The sequence below is a fragment of the Calliopsis andreniformis genome, unplaced genomic scaffold (genome assembly GCF_051401765.1).
Source record: "Calliopsis andreniformis isolate RMS-2024a unplaced genomic scaffold, iyCalAndr_principal scaffold0015, whole genome shotgun sequence".
Taxonomy (NCBI): domain Eukaryota; kingdom Metazoa; phylum Arthropoda; class Insecta; order Hymenoptera; family Andrenidae; genus Calliopsis; species Calliopsis andreniformis.
In genome coordinates, this window is record NW_027480428.1 from 14156948 (window position 1) to 14173101 (window position 16154).

Sequence of the window (16154 nt, forward strand, 5' to 3'; positions counted from 1 at the left end):
ATCTGGTGGAGCAACGGCCTAGGGTGAAGCCTAGGTTGCCCGGAACGTAGAAATGGCCATAACTTTTCCACTGGTATCAATTATTCGTTTTATACAATGGAAAAACTGTTGTATTCATTTTGTATTTTATTCTTCTGGTGTTGACTTCTTAGGCCCTAACTATTCGATCTGGTGGAACAACGCCCTAGAGTGAAGCCTAGGTTGCCCGGAACGTAGAAATGACCATAACTTTCACACTGGTTGCTATTCTTCGTTTTATACGATGGAAAAGCCGTTATATTTATATTTTATTTTATGCTTCTGGCGTTGGCTTCTGAGGCCGTTGCTATTCGATGTGGTGAAAGAACGCCATAGAGTGAAGCCTAGGTAGCCCGGAACGTAGAAATGTCCATATCTTACACACTGTTTGCAATTATTCATTTTATACGATGGCAAAGCTGTTGTATTTATATTGTATTTTATGCTTCTGGCGTTGACTTCTTAGGCCCTAACTATTCGATCAGGTGGAGCGATGCCTCAGAGTTAAGTCTAGGATGCCCGAAACGCCGAAATGATAATTTCTTTCACGCTTGTTGCAATTATTCCTGTTATAGGATGGAAAGACAGTTGTATTTTTATTGTATTTTATACTTCTGGCGTTGACTTCTAAGGCCCTCACTATTCTATCTGGTGGATCAACGCCCTAGAGTGAAGCCTAGGTTGCTCGGAATGTAGAAATGACCATAACATTCACACTGGTTGAAATTATTCGTTTTACACGATGGAAAAACTGTTGTATTTATATTGTATTTTATGCTGCTGGCGTTCACTTCTTAGGCCCTAACTATTCGATCTGGTGGAACAACGCCCTGTGGTGAAGCCTAGGTTGCCCGGAAAGTAGAAATGACCATAACTTTCATACTGGTTGCAATTATTCGTTTTATATCATGGAAAAACTGTTGTATTCATATTGTATTATATGCTTCAGGCGTTGACTTCTGAGGCCGTAGCTATTCGATGTGGTGGAAGAACGCCATAGAGTGAAGCCTAGGTTGCCCGGAACGTAGAAATGACCATAACTTTCATACTGGTCGCAATTATTCGTTTTATATGATGGAAGAACTGTTGTATTTATATTGTATTTTATGCTGCTGGCGTTCACTTCTTAGGCCCTAACTATTCGAGCCGGTGGAACAACGCCCTGGGGTGAAGCCTAGGTTGCTCGGAATGTAGAAATGACCATAACATTCACACTGGTTGAAATTATTCGTTTTATACGATGGAAAAACTGTTATATTTATATTGTATTTTATGCTTCTGGCGTTGATTTCTTATGCTCTAACTATTCAATCTGGTGGAACAACGTCCTAGAGTGAGGCCTAGGTTGCCCGGAATGTAGAAATGACCATAACATTCACACTGGTTGCAATTATCCGTTTTATACGATGGAAAAGCTGTTGTATTTATATCGTATTTTATGCTGCTGGCGTTGACTTCTTAGGCCCTAACCATTCCATCTGGTGGAGCAACGCCCTAGGGTGAAGCCTAGGTTGCCCGGAACGTAGAAATGACCATTACCTTCACACTGGTTGCAATTATTCCTGTTATACGATGGAAAAACTGTTGCATCTTTATTGTATTTTATGCTTCTGGCGTTGACTTCTTAGGCCCCAACTACTCCATCTGGTGGAACAACGCCCTAGGGTGAAGCCTAGGTTGCCGGGAACGTAGAAATGACCATAACTTTCACACTGGTAGCAATTATTCGTTTTATACGATGGAAAAGCTGTAGTATTTATATCGTATTTTATGCTTCTGGCGTTGACTTCTTAAGCCCTAACTATTCCATCTGGAGGAACAACGCCCTGGAGTGAAGCCTAGGTTGCCCGGAACGTGGAAATGTCCATAACTTTCACACTGGTAGCAATTATTCGTTTTATACATGGAAAAACTGTTCTATTCATTTTGTATTTTATGCTTCTGGCGTTGACTTCTACGGCCGTACCTATTCGATCTGGCGAAGCAACACCCTACAGTGAGCCCTAGGTTGCTCGGAACGTAGAAATGACCATTACATTCACACTGTTTGCAATAATTCATTTTATACGATGGCAAAGCTGTTGTATTTATATTGTATTTTATGCTTCTAGCGTTAACTTCTAAGGCCGTATCTCTTCGATTTGGTGGAGCAACGCCTCAGAGTTAAGCCTAGGATGCCCGAAACGTCGAAATGGTCATTACTTTCGCACTGGTTGCAATTAGTCATGCTATACGATGGAAAATCAGTTGCATTTTTATTGTATTTTATGCTTCGGGCGTTAGCTTCTAAGGCTGTAGCTTTTAGCTGTGGTGGAGCAACGCCGTAGAGTGTCGCCTAGATTGCCCGGCACGTAGAAATGACCATTACTTTCACAATGTTTGCAATTATTCCTGTTATAGGATGGAAAGGCTGTTGTATTTTTATTGTATTTTATGCTTCAGGCGTTGACTTCTGAGGCCGTAGCTATTCGATGCGGTGGAAGAACGCCATAGAGTGAAGCCTAGGTTGCCCGGAACGTAGAAATGACCATAACATTCATACTGGTGGCAATTATTCGTTCTATATTATGGAAAAACTGTTGTATTTATATTGTATTTTATGCTGCTGGCGTTCACGTCTTAGGCCCTAACTAGTCGAGCTGGTGGAACAACGCCCTGGGGTGAAGCCTAGGTTGCCCGGAACGTAGAAATGACCATAACTTTCGCACTGGTTGCTATTATTCGTTTTATACGATGGAAAAACTGTTATATTTATATTGTACTTTATGCTTCTGGCGTTGCCTTCTAAGGCCCAAACTGTTTGATCTGTTGGAGCAACGCCCTAGAGTGAAGCCTAGGTTTCCCGGAACGTAGAAATGACCATAACTTTCACACTGGATGCTATTATTCGTTCTATACGATGGAAAAACTGTTGTATTTATATTGTATTTATGCTTCTGGCGTTGACTTCTAAGGCCCTAACTATTCGATCTGGTGGAGCAACGCCCTAGGGTGTAGCCTAGTTTGACCGGAAAGTAGAAATGACCACAACTTTCATACTGGTTGCAATTACTCGCTTTATATGATGGAAAAACTGGTGTATTTATATTGTATTTTATGCTTCTGGCGTTCACTTCTTAGGCCCTAACTATTCGATCTGGTGGAACAGCGCCCTAGGGTGAAGTCTAGGTTGCACGGAAAGTAGAAATGACCATAACTTTCACACTGGTAGCAATTATTCGTTTTATACAATGGAAAAACTGTTCTGTTTATTTTGCATTTTATGCTTCGGTCGTTGACTTCTAAGGACCTAACTGTTTGATCTGGTGGAGCAACGCCCTAGAGTGAAGCCTAGGTTGCCCGTAACGTAGAAATGACAATAACTTTCACACTGGTTGCTATTATTCGTTCTATGCGATGGAAAAACTGTTGTATTTATATTGTATTTTAAGCTTCTGGCGTTGACATCTATGGCACTAACTATTCGATCTGGTGGAGCAACGCAATAGAGTGAAGCCTAGGTTGCCCGGAACGTAGAATTGGACATAACTTTCAAACTGGTTGCAATTATTCCTGTTATATGATGAAATCACTGTTGTATTTTTATTGCATTTTATGCTTCGGGCGTTGACTTCTAAGGCCCTAACTATTCAATGTGTTGGAGCAACGCGCTAGGGTTGAAGCCTAGGTTTCTCGGAAAGTAGAAATGACCATAAGTTTCATACTGGCTGCAATTATTCGTTTTATACGATGGAAAGACTGTTGTATTTTTATTGTATTTTATGCTTCTGGCGTTGACTTCTAAGGCACTCACTATTCGATCTGGTGGAGCAACGCCCTAGGGTGTAGCCTACCTTGCCCGTAAAGTAGAAATGACCATAGCTTTCATACTGGTTGCAATTATTAGTTTTATATGATGGAAAAACTGTTATATTTATATTGTATTTTATGCTTCTGGCGTTCACTTCTTAGGCCCTATCTGTTCGATCTGGTGGAACAACGCCCTAAGGTGAATCCTAGTTTGACCGGAACGTAGAAATGACCATAACTTTCACACCGGTAGCAATTATTCGTTTTACACGATGGAAAAACTGTTCTATTTATTTTGTATTTTATGCATCGTGCGTTGACTTCTAAGGCCCTAACTATTCAATCTGTTGGAGCAACGCCCGAGTGTGAAGCATAGGTTGCCCGGAAAGTAGAAATGACGTTAACTTTCACACTGGTTGCTATTATTCGTTCTATACGATGGAAAAACTGTTATATTTATATTGTACCTTATGCTTCTGGCGATGACTTCTTAGGCCCTAACAATTCGATCTGGTGGAAAAACGACCTAGAGTGAGGCCTAGGTTGCCCGGAACGTAGAACTGACCATAACTTTCATACTGGTAGCAATTATTCGTTTTATACAATGGAAAAACTGTTCTATTTATTTTGTATTTTATGCTTCGGGCGTTGACTTCTAAGGCCCTAGCTGTTTGAACTGGTGGAGCAACGCCCTAGAGTGAAGCCTAGGTTGCCCGGAACGTAGAAGTGACCATAACTTTCACACTGGTTGCTATTATTCGTTCTATACGATGGAAAAACTGTTGTATTTATATTGTATTTTATGCTTCTGTCGTTCACTTCTTAGGCCCTAACTATTCGATCTGGTGGAGCAACGGCCTAGGGTGAAGCCTAGGTTGCCCGGAACGTAGAAATGGCCATAACTTTTCCACTGGTATCAATTATTCGTTTTATACAATGGAAAAACTGTTGTATTCATTTTGTATTTTATTCTTCTGGTGTTGACTTCTTAGGCCCTAACTATTCGATCTGGTGGAACAACGCCCTAGAGTGAAGCCTAGGTTGCCCGGAACGTAGAAATGACCATAACTTTCACACTGGTTGCTATTATTCGTTTTATACGATGGAAAAGCCGTTATATTTATATTTTATTTTATGCTTCTGGCGTTGGCTTCTGAGGCCGTTGCTATTCGATGTGGTGGAAGAACGCCATAGAGTGAAGCCTAGGTAGCCCGGAACGTAGAAATGTCCATATCTTTCACACTGTTTGCAATTATTCATTTTATACGATGGCAAAGCTGTTGTATTTATATTGTATTTTATGCTTCTGGCGTTGACTTCTTAGGCCCTAACTATTCGATCAGGTGGAGCGATGCCTCAGAGTTAAGTCTAGGATGCCCGAAACGCCGAAATGATAATTTCTTTGACGCTTGTTGCAATTATTCCTGTTATAGGATGGAAAGACAGTTGTATTTTTATTGTATTTTATACTTCTGGCGTTGACTTCTAAGGCCCTCACTATTCTATCTGGTGGATCAACGCCCTAGAGTGAAGCCTAGGTTGCTCGGAATGTAGAAATGACCATAACATTCACACTGGTTGAAATTATTCGTTTTACACGATGGAAAAACTGTTGTATTTATATTGTATTTTATGCTGCTGGCGTTCACTTCCTAGGCTCTAACTATTCGATCTGGTGGAACAACGCCCTGTGGTGAAGCCTAGGTTGCCCGGAAAGTAGAAATGACCATAACTTTCATACTGGTTGCAATTATTCGTTTTATATCATGGAAAAACTGTTGTATTCATATTGTATTATATGCTTCAGGCGTTGACTTCTGAGGCCGTAGCTATTCGATGTGGTGGAAGAACGCCATAGAGTGAAGCCTAGGTTGCCCGGAACGTAGAAATGACCATAACTTTCATACTGGTCGCAATTATTCGTTTTATATGATGGAAGAACTGTTGTATTTATATTGTATTTTATGCTGCTGGCGTTCACTTCTTAGGCCCTAACTATTCGAGCCGGTGGAACAACGCCCTGGGGTGAAGCCTAGGTTGCTCGGAATGTAGAAATGACCATAACATTCACACTGGTTGAAATTATTCGTTTTATACGATGGAAAAACTGTTATATTTATATTGTATTTTATGCTTCTGGCGTTGATTTCTTATGCTCTAACTATTCAATCTGGTGGAACAACGTCCTAGAGTGAGGCCTAGGTTGCCCGGAATGTAGAAATGACCATAACTTTCACACTGGTTGCAATTATACGTTTTATACGATGGAAAAGCTGTTGTATTTATATCGTATTTTATGCTGCTGGCGTTGACTTCTTAGGCCCTAACCATTCCATCTGGTGGAGCAACGCCCTAGGGTGAAGCCTAGGTTGCCCGGAACGTAGAAATGACCATTACCTTCACACTGGTTGCAATTATTCCTGTTATACGATGGAAAAACTGTTGCATCTTTATTGTATTTTATGCTTCTGGCGTTGACTTCTTAGGCCCCAACTACTCCATCTGGTGGAACAACGCCCTAGGGTGAAGCCTAGGTTGCCGGGAACGTAGAAATGACCATAACTTTCACACTGGTAGCAATTATTCGTTTTATACGATGGAAAAGCTGTAGTATTTATATCGTATTTTATGCTTCTGGCGTTGACTTCTTAAGCCCTAACTATTCCATCTGGAGGAACAACGCCCTGGAGTGAAGCCTAGGTTGCCCGGAACGTGGAAATGTCCATAACTTTCACACTGGTAGCAATTATTCGTTTTATACATGGAAAAACTGTTCTATTTATTTTGTATTTTATGCTTCTGGCGTTGACTTCTACGGCCGTACCTATTCGATCTGGCGAAGCAACACCCTACAGTGAACCCTAGGTTGCTCGGAACGTAGAAATGACCATTACCTTCACACTGTTTGCAATAATTCATTTTATACGATGGCAAAGCTGTTGTATTTATATTGTATTTTATGCTTCTAGCGTTAACTTCTAAGGCCGTATCTCTTCGATTTGGTGGAGCAACGCCTCAGAGTTAAGCCTAGGATGCCCGAAACGTCGAAATGGTCATTACTTTCGCACTGGTTGCAATTAGTCATGCTATACGATGGAAAATCAGTTGCATTTTTATTGTATTTTATGCTTCGGGCGTTAGCTTCTAAGGCTGTAGCTTTTAGCTGTGGTGGAGCAACGCCGTAGAGTGTCGCCTAGATTGCCCGGCACGTAGAAATGACCATTACTTTCACAATGTTTGCAATTATTCCTGTTATAGGATGGAAAGGCTGTTGTATTTTTATTGTATTTTATGCTTCAGGCGTTGACTTCTGAGGCCGTAGCTATTCGATGCGGTGGAAGAACGCCATAGAGTGAAGCCTAGGTTGCCCGGAACGTAGAAATGACCATAACATTCATACTGGTGGCAATTATTCGTTCTATATGATGGAAAAACTGTTGTATTTATATTGTATTTTATGCTGCTGGCGTTCACGTCTTAGGCCCTAACTAGTCGAGCTGGTGGAACAACGCCCTGGGGTGAAGCCTAGGTTGCCCGGAACGTAGAAATGACCATAACTTTCGCACTGGTTGCTATTATTCGTTTTATACGATGGAAAAACTGTTATATTTATATTGTACTTTATGCTTCTGGCGTTGCCTTCTAAGGCCCAAACTGTTTGATCTGGTGGAGCAACGCCCTAGAGTGAAGCCTAGGTTTCCCGGAACGTAGAAATGACCATAACTTTCACACTGGATGCTATTATTCGTTCTATACGATGGAAAAACTGTTATATTTATATTGTATCTTATGCTCCTGGCGTTGACTTCTTAGGCACTAACTATTCGATCTGGTGGAACAACGCCCTAGGGTGAAGCCTAGGTTGCCCGGAACGTAGAAATGACCATAACTTTTACACTGGTAGCAATTATTCGTTTTATACCATGGAAAAACTGTTCTATTTAATTTGTATTTTATGCTTCGGGCGTTGACTTCTAACGCCCTAACTGTTTGATCTGGTGGAGCAACGCCCTACAGTGAAGCCTAGGTTGCCCGGAACGTAGAAATGACCATAACTTTCACACTGGTTGCTATTATTCGTTCTATACGATGGAAAAACTGTTATATTTATATTGTATCTTATGCTTCTGGCGTTGACTTCTTAGGCCCTAACAATTCGATCTGGTGGAACAACGCCATACAGTGAAGCCTAGGTTGCCTGGAACGTACAAATGACCATCACTTTCACACGGGTTGCAATTATTCCTGTTATAGGATGGAAACGCTGTTGTATTTTTATTGTATTTTATGCTTCAGGCGTTGACTTCTGAGGCCGTAGCTATTCGATCTGGTGGAGCAACGCCCTAGAGTGAAACCTAGGTTGCTCGGAATGTAGAAATGACTTTAACTTTCACACTGGTCCCAATTACTCGTTTTATACGATGGAAAAGTTGTTGTATTTTGTATCGTATTTTATGCTTCGGGCGTTTACTTCTAAGGCCCTCACTATTCGATCTGGAGGAGCAACGCCCTAGAGTGAAACCTAGGTTGCCCGGAACGTAGAAATAACCACAACTTTCATACTTGTTGCAATTATTCGATTTATACGATGGAAAAACTGTTGTATTTATGTTGTTTTTTATGCTTCTGGCGTTGACTTCTAAGGCCCTACCTATCCAATCTGTTGGAGCAACACCCTATGGTGTAGCCTAGGTTGCCCGGAAAGTAGAAATGACCTCAACTTTCATACTGGTTGCAATTACTCGTTTTATATGATGGAAACACTGTTGTATTTATATTGTATTTTATGCTTCTGGCGTTCACTTCTTAGGCCCTAACTATTCGATCTGGTGGAGCAACGCCCTAGAGTGAAGCCGAGGTTGCCCGGAACGTAGAAATGACCATCACTTTCAAACTGGTTGCAATTATTCCGGTTATATGATGGAAAAACTGTTGTATTTTTATTGCATTTTATGCTTCGGGCATTGACTTCTAAGGCCCTAATTATTCAATCTGTTGGAACAACGCCCTAGAGTGAAGCCTAGGTTGCCTGGCACGTACAAATGACCATCACTTTCACACGGGTTGCAATTATTCCTGTTATAGGATGGAAACGCTGTTGTATTTTTATTGTATTTTATGCTTCAGGCGTTGACTTCTGAGGCCGTAGCTATTCGATCTGGTGGAGCAACGCCCTAGAGTGAAACCTAGGTTGCTTGGAATGTAGAAATGACTTTAACTTTCACTCTGGTCCCAATTATTCGTTTTATACGATGGAAAAGTTGTTGTATTTTGTATCGTATTTTATGCTTCGGGCATTGACTTCTAAGGCCCTCACTATTCGATCTGGAGGAGCAACGCCCTAGAGTGAAACCTAGGTTGCCCGGAACGTAGAAATAACCACAACTTTCATACTTGTTGCAATTATTCTATTTATACGATGGAAAAACTGTTGTGTTTCTATTGTTTTTTATGCTTCTGGCGTTGACATCTAAGGCCCTACCTATTCCATCTGTTGGAGCAACGCCCTATGGTGTAGCCTAGGTTGCCCGGAAAGTAGAAATGACCTCAACTTTCATACTGGTTGCAATTACTCGTTTTATATGAGGGAAAAACTGTTGTATTTATATTGTATTTTATGCTTCTGGCGTTCACTTCTTAGGCCCTAACTATTCGATCTGGTGGAGCAACGCCCTAGAGTGAAGCCTAGGTTGCCCGGAACGTAGAAATGACCATAACTTTCACACTGGATGCTATTATTCGTTCTAAACGATGGAAAGACTGTTATATTTATATTGTATCTTTTGCTTCTGGCGTTGACTTCTTAGGCCCTAACAATTCGATCTGGCGGAACAACGCCCTAGAGTGAAGCCAAGGTTGCCTGGAACGTACAAATGACCATCACTTTCACACGGGTTGCAATTATTCCGGTTATATGATGGAAAGACTGTTGTATATTTGTTGCATTTTATGCTTCGGGCATTGACTTCTAAGGCCCTAACTATTCAACCTGTTGGAGCAACGCCCTACAGTGACGCCTCGGTTGGCCGGAACGTAGGAATGACCATAACTTTCACACTGGTCGCTATTATTCGTTCTATACGATGGAAAAACTGTTATAATTATATTGTATCTTATGCTTCTTGCGTTGACTTCTTAGGCCCTATCAATTCGGTCTGCTGGGACAACGCCCTAGAGTGAAGCCTAGGTTGCCTGGAACGTACAAATGACCATCACTTTCACACGGGTTCCAATTATTCCTATTATAGGATGGAAAGACTGTTGTATTTTTATTGTATTTTATGCTTCAGGCGTTGACTTCTGAGGCCGCAGCTATTCGATGTGGTGGAAGAACGCCATAGAGTGAAGCCTAGGTTGCGCGGAACGTAGAAATGACCATAACTTTCATACTGGTTGCAATTATTCGTTTTATATGATGGAAAAACTGTTATATTTATATTGTATCTTATGCTCCTGGCGTTGACTTCTTAGGCCCTAACAATTCGGTCTGGTGGAACAACGCCCTAGAGTGAAGCCTAGGTTGCCTGTAACGTACAAATGACCATCACTTTCACACGGGTTGCAATTATTCCGGTTATATGATGGAAAGACTGTTGTATATTTGTTGCATTTTATGCTTCGGGCATTGACTTCTAAGGCCCTAACTATTCAACCTGTTGGATCAACGCCCTAGGGTGTAGCCTAGGTTGACCGGAACGTAGATATGACCATAACCTTCACACAGGTTGCAATTATTCGTTTTCTACGATGGAAATACTGTTGTATTTATATTGTATTTTATGCTTCCGGTGTTGACTTCTTAGACCCTAACTCTTCGATCTGGTGGAGCAACGCCTCAGAGTTAAGTCTAGGATGCCCGAAACGTCGAAATGATCGTTACTTTCGCACTGGTTGCAATTAGTCATGCTATACAATGGAAAAATTGTTGTATTTATACTGTATTTTATGCTTCTGGCGTTGACTTCTTAGGCCCTAACTATTCCATCTGGTGGAACAACGCCCTAGGGTGATGTCTAGGTTGCCCCGAAAGTAGAAATGACCATAACTTTCACACTGGTAGCAATTAATCGTTTTATACGATGGAAAAAAAGTTCTATTTATTTTGTATTTTATGCTTCGAACGTTGACTTCTAAGGGCCTAACTATTCGATCTGGTAGAGCAACGCCCTAGAGTGAAGCCTAGGTTGCCCGGTACGTAGAAATGACCATAAGTTTCATACTGGTTGCAATTATTCGTTTTATACGATGGAAAAACTGTTGCATTTATATTGTATTTTATGCTTCTGGCGTTCACTTCTTAGGCCCTAACTATTCGATCAGGTGGTACAACGCCTTAGGGTGAAGCCTAGGTTGCCCGGAACGTAGAAATGACCATAACTTTTACACTGGCAGCAATTATTCGTTTTATACAATGGAAAAACCGTTCTATTTATTTTGCATTTTATGCTTCGGGCGTTGACTTCTAAGGCCCTAACTGTTTGATCTGGTGGAGCATCGCCGTAGAGTGAATCCTAGGTTGCCCGGAACGTAGAAATGACCATAACTTTCACACTGGTTGCTATTATTCGTTTTATACGATGGAAAAACTGTTATATTTATATTGTATTTAAGCTTCTGGCGTTGACTTCCTAGGCCGTTGCTATTCGATGTGGTGGAAGAACGCCATACAGTGAAGCCTAGGTAGCCCGGATCGTAGAAATGTCCATATCTTTCACACTGTTTGCAATTTTTCGTTTTATACGATGGAAAAACTGTTTTATTTATTTTGTATTTTATGCTTCGGGCGTTGACTTCTAAGGCCCTAACAATTCGATCTAGTGGAGCAACGCCCTAGAGTGCAGCCTAGGTTGCACAGAACGTAGAAATGACCATAACTTTCACACTGGTTGCTATCATTCGTTTTATATGATGGAAAAACTGTTGTATTTATATTGTATTTTATGCTTCTGGCGTGCACTTCTTAGGCCCTAACTATTCGATCTGGTGGAACAACGCCATAGAGTGAAGCCTAGGTTGCCCGGAACGTAGAAACGACCATAACTTTCATACTGGTCGCAATTATTCGTTTTATATGATGGAAGAACTGTTGTATTTATATTGTATTTTATGCTGCTGGCGTTCACTTCTTAGGCCCTAACTAGTCGATCTGTTGGAGCAACGCCCTAGGGTGAAGCCTAGGTTGCCCGGAAAGTAGAAGTGACAATAACATTCACACTGGTTGCAATTATTCATTTTATACGATGGAAAAGCTGCTGCATCTTTATTGTATTTTATGCTTCAGTCGTTGACGTCTAAGGCCGTAGCTGTTAGATGTGGTGGAGCAACGCACTAGAGTGACGCCTAGGTTGCCCGGAACGTAGAAATGACCATAACTTTCACACTGATTGCTATTATTCGTTCTATACGATGGAAAAACTGTTATATTTATATTGTATCTTATGCTTCTGGCGTTGACTTCTTAGGCCCTAACAATTCGATCTGGTGGAACAACGCCCTAGAGTGAAGCCTAGGTTGCCTGGAACGTACAAATGACCATCACTTTCACACGGGTTGCAATTATTCCAGTTACAGGATGGAAAGACTGTTGTATTTTTATTGTATTTTATGCTTCAGGCGTCGACTTATGAGGCCGTAGCTATTCGATCTGGTGGAACAACGCCCTGGGGTGAAGCCTAGGTTGCCCGGAACGTAGAAATGACCATAACTTTCGCACTGGTTGCTATTATTCGTTTTATACGATGGAAAAACTGTTACATTTATATTGTATTCTATGCTTCTGGCGTTGCCTTCTTAGGCCCTAACTGTTCGATCTGGTGCAACAACGCCCTAGAGTGAAGCCTAGGTTACCCGGAACGTAGAAATGACCAGTACTTTCACATTGTTTGCAATTATTCATTTTATACGATGGAAAAGCTGTTGTATTTAAATTGTAATTTATGCTTCTGGCGCTGACTTCTAAGGCCCTAACTATTCGATCTGGTGGAGCAACGCCCTAGTGTGAAGCCTAGGTTGCCCGGTACGTAGAAATGACCATCACTATCGATCTTGTTGCAATTATTTGTTTTATACGATGGAAAAGCTGTTGTATTTATATCGTATTTTATGCTTCTGGCGTTGACTTCTTAGGCCCTAACTATTCGATCTGGTGGAGCAACGCCCTAGAGTGAAGCCAAGGTTGCTCGGAACGTAGAAATGACCATCACTTTCAAACTGGATGCAATTAATCCTTTTATACGATGGAAAAACTGTTGTATTTATATTGTATTTTATGCTGCTGGCGTTCACTTCTTAGGCCCTAACTATTCGAGCCGGTGGAACAACGCCCTGGGGTGAAGCCTAGGTTGCTCGGAATGTAGAAATGACCATAACATTCACACTGGTTGAAATTATTCGTTTTATACGATGGAAAAACTGTTATATTTATATTGTATTTTATGCTTCTGGCGTTGATTTCTTATGCTCTAACTATTCAATCTGGTGGAACAACGTCCTAGAGTGAGGCCTAGGTTGCCCGGAATGTAGAAATGACCATAACTTTCACACTGGTTGCAATTATCCGTTTTATACGATGGAAAAGCTGTTGTATTTATATCGTATTTTATGCTGCTGGCGTTGACTTCTTAGGCCCTAACCATTCCATCTGGTGGAGCAACGCCCTAGGGTGAAGCCTAGGTTGCCCGGAACGTAGAAATGACCATTACCTTCACACTGGTTGCAATTATTCCTGTTATACGATGGAAAAACTGTTGCATCTTTATTGTATTTTATGCTTCTGGCGTTGACTTCTTAGGCCCCAACTACTCCATCTGGTGGAACAACGCCCTAGGGTGAAGCCTAGGTTGCCGGGAACGTAGAAATGACCATAACTTTCACACTGGTAGCAATTATTCGTTTTATACGATGGAAAAGCTGTAGTATTTATATCGCATTTTATGCTTCTGGCGTTGACTTCTTAAGCCCTAACTATTCCATCTGGAGGAACAACGCCCTGGAGTGAAGCCTAGGTTGCCCGGAACGTGGAAATGTCCATAACTTTCACACTGGTAGCAATTATTCGTTTTATACATGGAAAAACTGTTCTATTTATTTTGTATTTTATGCTTCTGGCGTTGACTTCTACGGCCGTACCTATTCGATCTGGCGAAGCAACACCCTACAGTGAACCCTAGGTTGCTCGGAACGTAGAAATGACCATTACCTTCACACTGTTTGCAATAATTCATTTTATACGATGGCAAAGCTGTTGTATTTATATTGTATTTTATGCTTCTAGCGTTAACTTCTAAGGCCGTATCTCTTCGATTTGGTGGAGCAACGCCTCAGAGTTAAGCCTAGGATGCCCGAAACGTCGAAATGGTCATTACTTTCGCACTGGTTGCAATTAGTCATGCTATACGATGGAAAATCAGTTGCATTTTTATTGTATTTTATGCTTCGGGCGTTAGCTTCTAAGGCTGTAGCTTTTAGCTGTGGTGGAGCAACGCCGTAGAGTGTCGCCTAGATTGCCCGGCACGTAGAAATGACCATTACTTTCACAATGTTTGCAATTATTCCTGTTATAGGATGGAAAGGCTGTTGTATTTTTATTGTATTTTATGCTTCAGGCGTTGACTTCTGAGGCCGTAGCTATTCGATGCGGTGGAAGAACGCCATAGAGTGAAGCCTAGGTTGCCCGGAACGTAGAAATGACCATAACATTCATACTGGTGGCAATTATTCGTTCTATATGATGGAAAAACTGTTGTATTTATATTGTATTTTATGCTGCTGGCGTTCACGTCTTAGGCCCTAACTAGTCGAGCTGGTGGAACAACGCCCTGGGGTGAAGCCTAGGTTGCCCGGAACGTAGAAATGACCATAACTTTCGCACTGGTTGCTATTATTCGTTTTATACGATGGAAAAACTGTTATATTTATATTGTACTTTATGCTTCTGGCGTTGCCTTCTAAGGCCCAAACTGTTTGATCTGGTGGAGCAACGCCCTAGAGTGAAGCCTAGGTTTCCCGGAACGTAGAAATGACCATAACTTTCACACTGGATGCTATTATTCGTTCTATACGATGGAAAAACTGTTATATTTATATTGTATCTTATGCTCCTGGCGTTGACTTCTTAGGCACTAACTATTCGATCTGGTGGAACAACGCCCTAGGGTGAAGCCTAGGTTGCCCGGAACGTAGAAATGACCATAACTTTTACACTGGTAGCAATTATTCGTTTTATACCATGGAAAAACTGTTCTATTTAATTTGTATTTTATGCTTCGGGCGTTGACTTCTAACGCCCTAACTGTTTGATCTGGTGGAGCAACGCCCTACAGTGAAGCCTAGGTTGCCCGGAACGTAGAAATGACCATAACTTTCACACTGGTTGCTATTATTCGTTCTATACGATGGAAAAACTGTTATATTTATATTGTATCTTATGCTTCTGGCGTTGACTTCTTAGGCCCTAACAATTCGATCTGGTGGAACAACGCCATAGAGTGAAGCCTAGGTTGCCTGGAACGTACAAATGACCATCACTTTCACACGGGTTGCAATTATTCCTGTTATAGGATGGAAACGCTGTTGTATTTTTATTGTATTTTATGCTTCAGGCGTTGACTTCTGAGGCCGTAGCTATTCGATCTGGTGGAGCAACGCCCTAGAGTGAAACCTAGGTTGCTCGGAATGTAGAAATGACTTTAACTTTCACACTGGTCCCAATTACTCGTTTTATACGATGGAAAAGTTGTTGTATTTTGTATCGTATTTTATGCTTCGGGCGTTTACTTCTAAGGCCCTCACTATTCGATCTGGAGGAGCAACGCCCTAGAGTGAAACCTAGGTTGCCCGGAACGTAGAAATAACCACAACTTTCATACTTGTTGCAATTATTCGATTTATACGATGGAAAAACTGTTGTATTTATGTTGTTTTTTATGCTTCTGGCGTTGACTTCTAAGGCCCTACCTATCCAATCTGTTGGAGCAACACCCTATGGTGTAGCCTAGGTTGCCCGGAAAGTAGAAATGACCTCAACTTTCATACTGGTTGCAATTACTCGTTTTATATGATGGAAACACTGTTGTATTTATATTGTATTTTATGCTTCTGGCGTTCACTTCTTAGGCCCTAACTATTCGATCTGGTGGAGCAACGCCCTAGAGTGAAGCCGAGGTTGCCCGGAACGTAGAAATGACCATCACTTTCAAACTGGTTGCAATTATTCCGGTTATATGATGGAAAAACTGTTGTATTTTTATTGCATTTTATGCTTCGGGCATTGACTTCTAAGGCCCTAATTATTCAATCTGTTGGAACAACGCCCTAGAGTGAAGCCTAGGTTGCCTGGCACGTACAAA